The sequence below is a fragment of the Saccopteryx leptura genome, chromosome X, assembly GCF_036850995.1.
Source record: "Saccopteryx leptura isolate mSacLep1 chromosome X, mSacLep1_pri_phased_curated, whole genome shotgun sequence".
In the NCBI taxonomy this organism is placed as follows: Eukaryota; Metazoa; Chordata; class Mammalia; order Chiroptera; family Emballonuridae; genus Saccopteryx; species Saccopteryx leptura.
This window is the reverse complement of record NC_089516.1, coordinates 103,841,500-103,854,636: the sequence shown is the minus strand read 5'-3', so window position 1 is coordinate 103,854,636 and position 13,137 is coordinate 103,841,500.

Sequence of the window (13,137 nt, the reverse complement as noted above, 5' to 3'; positions counted from 1 at the left end):
AGTTGTTCATTCATTGCTTCTCGTATGTGCCCCGACCAGGGGCTCCAGTAGAGCTGGTGACCCCCTGCTCAAGCTAGCGACCTTGGGTTCAAGCCAGCAACCATGGGGTCATGTCTGTGATCCCACACTCATTCCAGCAACCTTTATCTCAAGCTGGTGAGCCCATGCTCAAGTAGCATGAGCCCATGCTCAAGCTAGTGACCTCAGGGTTTCAAACCTGGGTCCTAGAGTTCCAGGCTGATGCTCTATCCATTGTACCACCACCTCATCTTTGCTTTTCACCACTGCATATTTCCTGCCAATCACTCCTGGCCTGAAGTGTTTTTGTTGAAAAATCAGATGACACCCATATGAGGGTCTTTTGTGGGTAATTAACTGCTTTTCTCTTGCAGCTTTTAAGATTTTCTGTTTATCTTGTTTTTTAAATATTTACCTTATCAATTTTAGAGAGAGAAAAGGAGAGAGTGAGAGAAAGAGGAACATCGATCTGTTCCTGGTATGTGCTCTGATCAGGGATTGAACCTACAACTTTTTTGCTTTAGAATGACACTCTAACCAACTGAGCTGTTTGTCTTGTCTTTAATCTTTGGTGTATTAATGACAATACGTTTTTGTGCGGGCCCGTATGGGTTCATCTTGATTGGGGCTCGCTGTGTTTTCTGAACTTGTGTGACTTTTTCCTTCACCGGTTTAAGGAATTTTGCAGCCATTATTTCTTCAAACAAGTTCTCTATCCTTTGTTCACTTTCTTCTTCTTCTGGTATCCCTATGATGGGGATGTTGTTTTCCTTGATGTTGTCCCAGAGGTCCCTTAGACTTTTCTCAGTTTTCTGAATTCTCTCTCTCCCTCTCTCCCTCTCTCTCTCTCTTTCTCTTTCTCTCTTTATGCTCTAGTTAGGTATTTATTGTTTATATGTTTTATCACCTCTAAACTGCTGATTCAGTCCTCTCCTTCATCTAGCCTGCTGTTGATTCCTTCTACTGTATTCTTCATTTCAGAAATTGTAATCTTCATTTCTCACTTTTTTTATGGTTTCTAAGTCCTTTTTAATGGTTACTATGTTTTTGTTTAAGTTTTCACTGAGATCATCCATTCTTCCTCTAAGGTTCTTGAGCATCCTTATGACCATTGTTTTGAACTCTACATTTGGTATTTTGGTTGCTTCCATTTCATTTAATTCTTTTTCTGTTGATTTTTTTTTTTTTGTTCTTTCATTTGGGATATTTTTTTTCTCCATAATTTGTCTGTGTATTAGGTAGGTCTGCTATGACTCCCAAACTTGTTCTCATGCCATGATGATGAAGGCATCTTCTTGGGCTCAGTGACACAAACTTCCAGCTCACCTGAGTGCCATGCTCCAGGAATGCCTCTTGTGTGTTATGTGCATCTTCCTGTTATATTTAAATCTTCAGTGCTATTGGCTTTTTTGTGGGTGGGTTTAACCTTTCAGGCTGGCTGACTATAAGGGTAAACCTCCACCACTGTTCAGGGGCTTTCCCCTGAGGCGGAGATTTCCTCAGTGGGTTCTGGTAGACTCTCACTTTGTGTCTGCCATTTATGTGCCTAGTTGGATCTAGCTCTGGTATGGCCTGAAGCCCACCACAGATTGTTTTGTTTCTGGGTCCCCTTGGGCAGGGTTTGTGTACAGATCATGTCAGCTAGCTTTGGGCTACCTCTTTGAAGTTACCAAACTATTTACTGTTTGTGGCTGAACCTAATGGGACCAAGTATAAATGAGAGAGTTCAATCTGTGGAAAAAGGTCGGCTTTTCCTGCTTTGAGTGGGAGAAGATCTGTAAAAGTACTGTGGATCCTTGAGTACTGCCTCCACTTGTCAGCTACTCTGCCTCCCCATGAGTTTGCCTGGTCTTTCTACATAGCCTTCTGAAGAAAGACTGTGTAGTGGATGCAGACTGGCCTCACTCCACAGACCCTTTCATATGTTGTGAGCTCAGCAGAGCAGGGCAACCAGAGTTTGTAGGACAGGTCTAATGGGTTCCTTACTTGAGGGTTATATGGTCAGGCACTCACCAAAGAGAAAGTAGCCTCTACTTTGGAGCCAAATCTCTCAGTCTCTACCAGAATATCTAATTCTAGTTTCCCCTGGCTAGCTGTCCCCTCTGCAGGAGCAATTTCACTTGGGCAGAGCCAACAGTCTCAAGGAGACAGATCAAAAAAGTTTTTTATTGGGGGTGATGCTGGCCCTGCATGCAGGTAGAAGCTAAGCACTTTGTCTTGGTCCCAGTCAATAGCTTTGGAGGGACTCACACTTTGAAGGTCTGAGCTCTAAGCCACTCTTTCTTTCCACTCTTGAAACTGAGCCTAATATGGCAGGGAATCCAGGACTTGGCAGGACTGAACCAGTCTCCTTTCGGGGATGTTTCCTGCAAGCCTATAGGAGGGAGTCAGGCAATTCTTCCCCTGCCCAGAATTGTGCAGGCTGAACTTGTAGTAGACAGAGAAATTGCCTCCCCTCATCCTGTGTAGTAGCCACACACCCCAGCCTCTACCCATCTGGTTCCCAGACAAAAGCTTGTCTGGGAGACACACTCTGAAAATCCTGGCTCTGCATTGCACTCTGATCGCCACGCATGGCTAAACTCAGCAGGATGAGGCTGGCCAAGTGATTCAAAAGGTAGGGGGAGAAGCACTAGCTGTGTGCTCAAGGCAAATGAGACTAGCTCTCTTTCCAATGTCACACAGTTTATTCACTTTCTGGGTCTCTGCCAAGTCTCCCAAGAAAAAAGTGTCCCAAAAGACACTGCTGGTTGCAGCTAACACACCCTCTGCAGAACCAAAATGGTAGAGTGGTCCTGCAGGCAATTGGGGATGGACAGTGCACTCCTTAGGCTGGTGCTACAATAACAGAACTGCTAGTCCCTGGGAAAGTGGGGTCTGGGTCTCCCAGGTGGACTGAATCCCAACTGATTTTCACCATCAGATGCTATGTGGTCTTCTCTTTACACTTCTGTTGCTATGGGTTGAGAAACCTGACATGGGGTTGAGATACCATACTCTTGGGGGGAGGGAGCTCTGTGGCCATACTTTCCGTCCAGCTTCTCAGCCATTGCACCTGCAGATGCTAGCTGCTTCTGCATCTCTGCCCTTATTGCCAGTTTCTATGTGGCTTCTTATGTAAATCTTTGGTTATAATATTTTAGTTCAACTAGCCTTCAGTTGGTTATTTAGGTTGATTGCTCTATATTTTAGCTGTAAATGTAGTTTGGGGCTGGGAGCAGGTGTGTGTAGTGCCACTTACTCTGTAGCCATCTTGGAATTCATCCTTAATTTTTCAATTACTGTCAACATTTAATATTATTTTAGTTTCAGGTGTATAGCATAGTGGTTACACATTTATATAATTTACGGAGTGCCTCCCAGATATTTCCAGTACTCATCTAGCACCATATATAGTCATTACAATATTATTGACTATATCGCTTAACTGTACTTTACATCCTCATGACTATTTTATAATTGTCAATTTGTACTTCTTAATCACTTCACTTTTTTCACCCAATCCCCCAATCCCTTTCCCTTCTGGTAACATAGAAGGCTCTCTTCATTCAAGTAAAATAATGAGAAGACCTAAGAAATCCAACATGTAATATAGATAAAAGAGTTGCTCCATTCAAGCTGGAATGTGAAATCTACTGGCTATTCCCAACCACCCTTCTCCACTCATAGTCTGAAGACCCTGCTGCAGGCTCACCAAACACAACCAGAGTACTACTAATATGATTGTAAAATGATCACAGTCATCTCTCACCATATCACAGTTCACTTTTCGCAGTCTCACTGTATTGCAGATTTTTAAATTGTATATATCTAATTTTGTATAGCAGATTTTTCACTATATTGCAAGATTTTGCAGCATAAAGTCATCTTTATATATTTATTATTTTAATTATTTTTGAGGTAAAATAAGCAAAATAAGTGTGGGAAAGATTAATAATACTGTGAGAAAGGTTTATAAGAGTGTGAGGAGAGTTCTGTCTCCATTCTTATGAGACAAAATAAACAAATTAACAAGTGAATGTATATTGTTTCAGGTATGATAAATGATATGACTAAAAGATTAAGGAGTATAAGGTGGAAACTAATGGCAGAGAGTAATATCTTAGATATGGTGGTAAGAGAGGTCCTCCCTGAAGAGGTAGCAGTTAAGCAGAATATTGACTGAAGTAAGAAGACAAAAGGTAACTGCAAGCACAAAGTGGTATTTAAGAGATTACAAAGAGCTCATGGAATAGAAAACTATGTATACATATGGAATAAAGAACTATGGATTTAATAGGTCTACTGTAAAGCCACTGGAGTATTTTGAATAGGGCATTGACATAGTCTTGTTTGCATTCTTAATGCATCACTAATTCTATTGTGTATAGAGATTATAGAGGGGCAAGGATAAGAACACTTAGGAGAGGGTTGCAATAGTTCAGCTGAGACATAGTGGTATCTCAGACTAAAGCTATTAGAGTTTATCAGATTTGGAATATATTTTGAAGGTAGATCTGAATGAATTTGCTGATGGATTAAACATTGCCTGTGGAATAAATAGAAAAATCAAGGATATTTCTCAGCATTTAGCTTAAGCAATTGGGTATAGAGGAGGATAATAAATGAAGAGCAGATTGAGGAGTGGAGTAGGAAAAATATTTATTTCAGTCATTCAAAGCTGTAAATGCCTATTAAATATTCAAGTAGATAGCCAATAATTCAGGAAAGCATCATGGCTACAGATATAAATTTGAAAGTCAGGATCAGCTGAAATCATGTAGATAGCCATTGCAGATAAATGCTCCAAGGACTGAGTTTTGGGACATTCTAACATTTGGATGTTAGGAAGAGGAAGAAGACCTAGCAAAGGAGACATGGTTAAAATGAAAACCAAGAAAATAATCATATCCCAAAACTGAGAAAACAGTGTTGCAAGGATTTACCAACTTGACATCTATATAAATCCAAAGTCCAAAGATTATTTTTACCCATTAACCAACCCCTAGCAATTTATCTCGCAAAAATATCCATGTGTGTGTACAGAGATGTAGCTACAAAAACATTTATTAGATTGTTGTTTAGAGTAATATAATTATATATCACCACATAATGACAAAACTATGTGAAAGCGGCCCTGGCCGGTTGGCTCAGTGGTAGAGCGTCGACCTGGCGTGCGGGGGACCCGGGTTCGATTCCCGGCCAGGGCACATAGGAGAGGCGCCCATTTGCTTCTCCACCCCCACCCCCTCCTTCCTCTCTGTCTCTCTCTTCCCCTCCCGCAGCCAAGGCTCCATTGGAGCAAAGATGGCCCGGGCGCTGGGGATGGCTCCTTGACCTCTGCCCCAGGCGCTGGAATGGCTCTGGTTGCGGCAAAGCGACGCCCCGGAGGGGCAGAGCATCGCCCCCTGGTGGGCAGAGCGTCGCCCCTGGTGGGCGTGCCGGGTGGATCCCGGTCGGGCGCATGCGGGAGTCTGTCTGACTGTCTCTCCCCGTTTCCAGCTTCAGAAATATATATATATATATATAAAAAAAAAAAAAAAAAAAAAAACTATGTGAAAGGTAAAAATCAAAAGAATGTCTTTTTATACATTGCTTTGAATGGATGTTCAAGATAAAAACAAAATAAAAATACATGTTCCACATTTCTATCAGATCAGTCCCTATAATACATTACCACTTTAGAAAAATAAGCTATTGTCTATATGAGTTAAGTATGTGTAGAAAAATATCCTTTAAAAATTGCACCAAAATAACAGTGCTTTTCTTTGAGTGATTTTTGCTGCTTTAAATTTTCTACATTGTCTAAAACTATTTCCATTTTAAGGGAAAAAATCATATGCTCTACTGAGCCTTCATTAATTATACTGAAAGTGAGATGCAGAATCCTTCTTCCAATACACTTACAGATGTTACTTTTCACCACTCTAAGAATTTCCATTTAACTCTAAATACAATGCATATATTATGCTCTTTCTCTGTGTACAACCCCCACTAGAAAGGTTTAAATTAATATAGATTGAAGCATATGAAATTTTGATGTTTAAGCACTTTGGGCCTATAAAAAGAGAAATTTCATGTAGTTAAACCTATTATTTGAAGGCTGACCTAATAGTATGATTCAAGATCTGGAGAATATAACTATAATAGATGACCTCTTAAATAATGATTCTTTCTCTCTGATTTTACCATTCTTAGAGGTTCTGTCCTCAACCAGGAAAAGCAACTGTAGTGTAATAAAAATAATTCTAGATTGAGGGTCAAACAGAGAATTTTTAAGTTTATTCTAGCCTAATTGAAGTAAAACATGCTGTGCATAATTCAAGTGTAACATTTGATTAGTTTTGACACATGTATACAATGATGAAAACAAACAACCATCAAGATTTTTTTAAATTTTAGTCAAGCTCAAGAGGTTACTAACGAACCTCTGCTCCTTCCTTCCACCCCCATTCTAAGACAACTACTGACCTACTTTCTGTCACTATAGATTGATTTGCATTTGTAGAATTTTCTGCAAATAGAATCATACAGCATGTACTCTTTAGGATGTCTAGCTTATTTCACTCACCACAATTATTTTGAATTCATCCATGTTGTTTTGAATATCACTACAAAAAATAAAAATCAGTAGGTTATTGCTTTTTATTATTGATCTTTTATATCAGTGTGAACTCACACATATTTATTTTATATTTTGAGTTATAATCTGACAAATTTTATTTTGTTGCTTATGACATTCCAGCTTTGGTAACTGAGCATCTTTCAGTTGGGTCCTATATTCCTTTAACATATTTCCACAACTGACGGATTTTGTTGCTGTTGTTTGTTGTTTATTTGTTTACTTTCTCGCAGTAGTTCAAAATGGTGCAGGTTTATCTTGTATATTTTATTCCCTGGACCTATAATCAGCCATTTCTCCAGGAACCGTGGTTCCTTTTAATGTAGAATAGTATTAATAATCAAGATACAGGCACTCGATATACTTTCCTTTTTCTTTCATACTGTTCAACTTTTCAGCCACAATTTTTGAAAAGACTATTTTTTTCCCATTTAATTGACTTTAGAACTTTGTCAAAATTCAATTTTCCAAAAAGAAGGAAATTGTGCTATAACATGGATTAGTCGAAGTGACATAAATAAGCCGGTTAAAAAAAGACAAATTCTGTATGATTTGATTTGCATGAGGTATCTAGAGTACTCAAATTAATGGAAACAGAAAGTAGAGAGGCAATTTCCAGGGTCTAGAGCAAGGAAGAAATAGAGAACTGTCGTTTAATGGGTACTGAACTTTGGTATTGCAAGATAAAAACTTTCTGGAGATTAGTTACACAACAATGTGAATGTACTTAACACTACTAAGCCATATACTTAGACATGATTAAAATGATAAAGTATATGTTGTGTGTTTTACCACAGTGAAAATATTTTTAAAATGTGTGAAATAACAAATAAATAAAGGAGTCAGAACGACTATTTTCGTGGGTTTATTTATGTATTCTACATTCTGTATCAATAATCTGTGTGTCTATCTTTACCAATACCCCAAAGTTTTGAGTTTTGTAGCTTTATATATGTCTTAGAATCAGCTTATGTTAGTCGTCTTTTTCTTCCTTTCCAATATTCTCTTTTTTTATTAAATTTAATGCAGTGACATTGATAAATCAGGGTACATATGTTGAGAGAAAATATCTCTAGATTATTTTAACATTTGATTGTGCTGTATACCTCTCCCCCAAAGTTAAATTTTCTTCTGTCACCTTCTATCTGGTTTTCTTTGTGCCCCTCCCCTCCCCTAACCCCTCTCTCTTTCTTCACCCCATCCCCCCTCCCCCAACCACCCGCCCCTGTTGCCATCACATTCTTATTCATGTCTCTGAGTCTCATTTTTATGTCCCTTCTATGTATGGATTCATCTTAGTTTTTTTTCTGATTTACTTATTTCACTCCGTGTAATGTTGTCAAGGTCCATCCATGTTATTGTAAATGATCCGATGTCATCATTTCTTATGGCTGAGTAGTATTCCATAGTATATATGTACCAAAGCTTTTTAATCCACTTGTCCTCTGACGGACACTTGGGCTGTTTCCAGATCTTCGCTATTGTGAACAATGCTGCCATAAACATGGGGGAGCATTTCTCCATTTGGAACCATTCTATGGTGTCCTTGGGGTATATTCCTAAAAGTGGGATAGCTGGGTCAAAAGGCAGTTCGATTTTCAGTTTTTTGAGGATTCTCCATACTGTTTTCCACAGTGGCTGCCCCAGTCTGCATTCCCACCAGCAGTGCAGGAGGGTTTCCTTTTCTCCACATCCTCGCCAGCACTTATTCTGTGTTGTTTTGTTGATAAGCGCCATTCTGACTGGTGTGAGGTGATATCTCATTGTGGTTTTAATTTGCATTTCTCTAATGATTAGTGATGTTGAGCATTTTTTCATATGCCTATTGGCCATCTGTATGTCCTCTTTGGAGAAGTGTCTATTCATTTCTTTTGCCCATTTTTGGATTGGGTTGTTTGTCTTCCTGGTGTTGAGTTTTACAAGTTCTTTATAAATTTTGGTTATTAACCCCTTATCAGACGTATTGTCAAATATATTCTCCCATTGTGTAGTTTGTCTTTTTATTCTGTTCTTGTTGTCTTTAAAAGCTTTTTAATTTGATATAGTCCCATTTGTTTATCCTGTCTTTTATTTCACTTCCCCGTGGAGATAAATCAGCAAATATATTGCTCCGAGAGATGTCCGAGAGCTTACTGCCTATGTTTTCTTCTAAGATGCTTATGGATTCACGGCCTACATTCAAGTCTTTTATCCATTTTGAGTTTATTTTTGTGAGTGGTGTAAGCTGGTGATCTAGTTTCATTTTTTTGCAGGTAGCTGTCCAATTTTCCCAACACCATTTGTTAAAGAGGCTGTCTTTACTCCATTGTATTTCCTTACCTCCTTTGTCAAATATCAGTTGGCCATAGAACTGTGGGTTTATTTCTGGGTTCTCTGTTCTGTTCCATTGATCTATATGCCTGTTCTTAAGCCAATACCAGGCTGTTTTGAGTACAACGGCCTTGTAGTATAACTTGATATCAGGAAGTGTGATACCTCCCACTTTATTCTTCTTTTTTAAGATTGCTGAGGCTATTCGTGTCCTCTTTTGGTTCCATATAAATTTTTGGAATATGTGTTCTATATCTTTGAAGTATGTCATTGGTATTTTAATTGGTATTGCATTGAATTTATAGATTACTTTGGGTAATATAGACATTTTAATGATGTTCATTCTTCCTAACCATGAGCACGGTATATGCTTCCACTTGTTTGTATTTTCTTTGATTTCTTTTATCAATGTTTTGTAATTTTCCGAGTACAAGTCTTTAGTCTCCTTGGTTAAGTTTACTCCTAGGTCCTTTATTTTTTTGGTTGTAATTGTGAAGGGGATTGTTTCCTTAATTTCTCTTTCTGACTGTTCATTGTTGGTGTATAAAAATGCTTCTGATTTCTGAGTATTGATTTTATATCCTGCCACTTTGCTGAATTTATTTATCAGGTCCAGTATTTTTTTGACTGAGACTTTAGGGTTTTCTATATACTATATCATATCATCTGCAAATAATGATAGTTTTACTTCTTCTTTTCCAACTTGAATGCCTTTTATTTCTTCTTCTTGTCTGATTGCTGTGGCTAGTTCTTCCAGGACTATGTTAAATAAGAGTGGTGAAAGGGGGCACCTCTGCCTTGTTCCTGATCTTAAGGGTATTGCTTTTAATTTTTTCCCATTGAGTATGATGTTGGCTGTGGGTTTCTCATAGATGGCTTTTATCATGTTGAGGTATGTTCCCTGTATTCCCACTTTGCTGAGAGTTTTGATCATGAATGGGTGCTGGATTTTATCAAATGCTTTTTCTGCATCTATTGAAATTATCATATGGTTTTTCTCCTTCTTTTTGTTTATGTGATGAATCACATTGAATGATTAACGAATATTGTACCAGCCTTGCCTCCCCAGAATAAATCCCACTTGATCATGGTGTATGATTTTTTCCATATATTGTTGGATCCGGTTTGCTAATATTTTGTTGAGGATTTTAGCATCTATATTCATCAGAGATATTGGCCTATAATTTTCTTTCTTTGTGTTGTCTTTGCCTGGTTTTGGAATCAGAATTATGCTCTCCTCATAAAAGGAGCTTGGAAGTCTTCCTTACTCTTGAATTTTTTGAAATAGTTTGAGGAGGATAGGAGTTAGTTCTTCTTTGAATATTTGGTAGAATTCTGTTGTGAAGCCATCGGGCCGCGGACTTTACTTTGTTGGGAGTTTTTTGATAACTGTTTCTATCTCATTTGTTGTAATCGGTCTGTTTAGGTTTTCTGATTCTTCCAGATTGATTTTTGGAAGATTGTATGTTTCAAGGAATTTGTCCATTTCATCTAGGTTATCTAGTTTTTTGGCATACAGTTTTTCATAGTATTTTCTTACAATATTTTGTATTTCTGTTGTGTCAGTTGTTATTTCTCCTCTCTCATTTCTAATTTTATTTATTTGAGTCCTCTCTCTCTTTTTCTTGGTGAGTCTACTTAAAGGTTCATCAATCTTGTTTACCTTTTCAAAGAACCAGCTCCTAGTTTCATTGATCCTCTGTATTGTTTCTTTAGCCTCTATGTCATTAATTTCTGCTCTTATCTTTATTATTTCCTTCCTTCTACTACATTTGGGCTTTACTTGCTGTTCTTTTTCTAATTCTTTTAGATGCAGAGGTAAGTTGTTTATTTGAGCTTTTTCTAGCTTCTGAAAGTGTGCCTGTAGTGCTATGAACTTCCCTCTTAGCACTGCTTTCACTGTGTCCCATAAATTTTGAGTTGTTGTATGCTCATTGTCATTCGTTTCTAGGAATTTTTTTATTTCTTCTTTGATCTCATTCTTAATCCATTCATTATTTAACACCCTGCTATTTAGTTTCCATGTGTTTGAGAATTTTTGAGCTTTTCTGCTGTGATTCATTTCTAGTTTCATGCCATTGTGATAGGAGAAAGTGCTTGATATGATTTCAGTCTTCTTAAATTTGTTGAGAGCACTTTTGTGCCCTAACATGTGGTCTATCCTAGAGAATGTACCATGAGCACTTGAAAAGAATGTATACTCTGCTGCTTTAGGGTGAAAGGTTCTGAAGATATCTATTAAATCGAGTTGATCTAGTGTTTCCAATAAGTCTGCTGTTTCTTTGTTAATTTTCTTTCTTGAGGATCTATCTAGTGATGTTAGTGGGGTATTGAAATCCCCTACTATTATAGTATTGCTGTTGATCTCACCCTTTAAATCCATCAAAGTCTGCTTTATATATTTGGGTGCTTCTATATTAGGGGCATAGATATTTATAATAGTTATATCTTCCTGTTGGATTACTCCCTTTATCATTATGTAGTGGCCTTCTTTATCTCTTACTATATCCTTTGTTTTAAAGTCCAATTTGTCTGATATAAGTATTGCTACCCCAGCTTTTTTTTCATTTCCGTTTGCATGAAATGTTTTTTTTCCATCCTTTTACCTTCAATCTATGTGTGTCTTTTGTTCTAAGGTGTGTCTCTTGTAGACAACATATGTATGGGTCCTGTTTTCTTATCCACGCAACTACCCTATGTCTTTTGATTGGATCATTTAATCCATTTACATTTAAGGTTATTATTGATATGTAGTTGTTTATTACCATTTTCTTCTTTAAAGGTGTATTCTTTTTTTTGCTATATTCTTTTCCCACTTTGATCTGTCTACAATAGGCCCCTTAACATTTCCTGCAGCATTGGTTTGGTTGTAATGAATTCCTTGAGTTGTTTTTTGTCTGGGAAACTTTTTATTTCTCCTTCGATTTTAAATGATAGCCTTGCTGGATAAAGTAGTCTTGGTTGTAGGTTCTTGTTCTGCATTACTTTGAATATTTCTTGCCATTCCCTTCTGGCCTCAAGTGTTTCTGTTGAGAAGTCGGATGTCATCCTTATGGGGGCTCCTTTGTAGGTGATAACTTTTTTTCTCTTGCAGCTTTTAATATTTTCTCTTTATTGCTTAGCTTTGGTATTTTAATTATGATGTGTCTTGGTGTAGGTTTCTTTGGGTTTCTCTTTAATGGAGTCCTCTATGCTTCTTGGAATTGTGAGAGTTTCTCTTGCATTAATTTAGGGAAATTTTCAGCTATAATATGATTTAACAACATCTCTATTCCTTGTTCCTTTTCTTCTTCTTCAGGAACCCCTATGATGCGGATGTTATTTCTCTTCATGTTGTCACAAAGCTCTCTAAGAGTTTCCTCTGACTTTTTGAGTCTCTTTTCTCTTTTCTTCTCTGCTTTCATGCCTTCATTCCAGTTGTCCTCTAACTCGCTGATTCGATCCTCTGCTCTATCTATCCTGTTTTTAATTCCTTCCATTGTGGTCTTTATTTCTGATATTGTATTTGTCATCTCCGACTGGTTCTTTTTTATACTTGCTATTTCTTTATTTAAGTTTTCAAACTGCCCCTCCATTGTTGTTCTAAGATACCTAAGCATCCTTACAATCATTATTTTGAACTCGGCATCTGGGTTTGATTATTTCCATATCATTCAGCTCATCTCTCAAAGGTGTCTCTTGTGGTTTCATTTGGGTTGCACTCCTTTGTCTTCTCATCATGGTGTTTTATTTGTAGAGTTGGTTGAGTCTAGGCTTGGTGTTGTCTACCTCCAGTTTTCAGTTGTGTTATTTCTAGGTCTTCTTGGGTTGGTATCAGATATTATTTGTAATCCACTTTCGGATTTGGGCAGCTTTGAAGTCTTGATTTGTTTGTTTTCTTAACAGGTGATAGTCTTGTTAACTGATCTCAGCAGGGGGCTTCCTTGAAACTGTAACCAGGAATGCTGTGGGTGTAACCTGAGACGCTGAAGGTCTCTTCCACCAACTAATCTCACTGGGGGCAGGGTTTTTTCTCAGCTTCAGTAGGGGGAGGTGTATCTCAGATCTCCATGGAGACCTGAGTTACTGCCCCTCCTCCCCACTTCTTGTTTTCAGCTGTGTCTTGTTGTGATGATTGGAGCTGGATAGATGTCCGGAGATCTGTGATCCGGAAGCACTTCAGCTCTGTTTTGTGAAAGGTTCAGTCCCTCCCCCAGCTATGGCCGCCT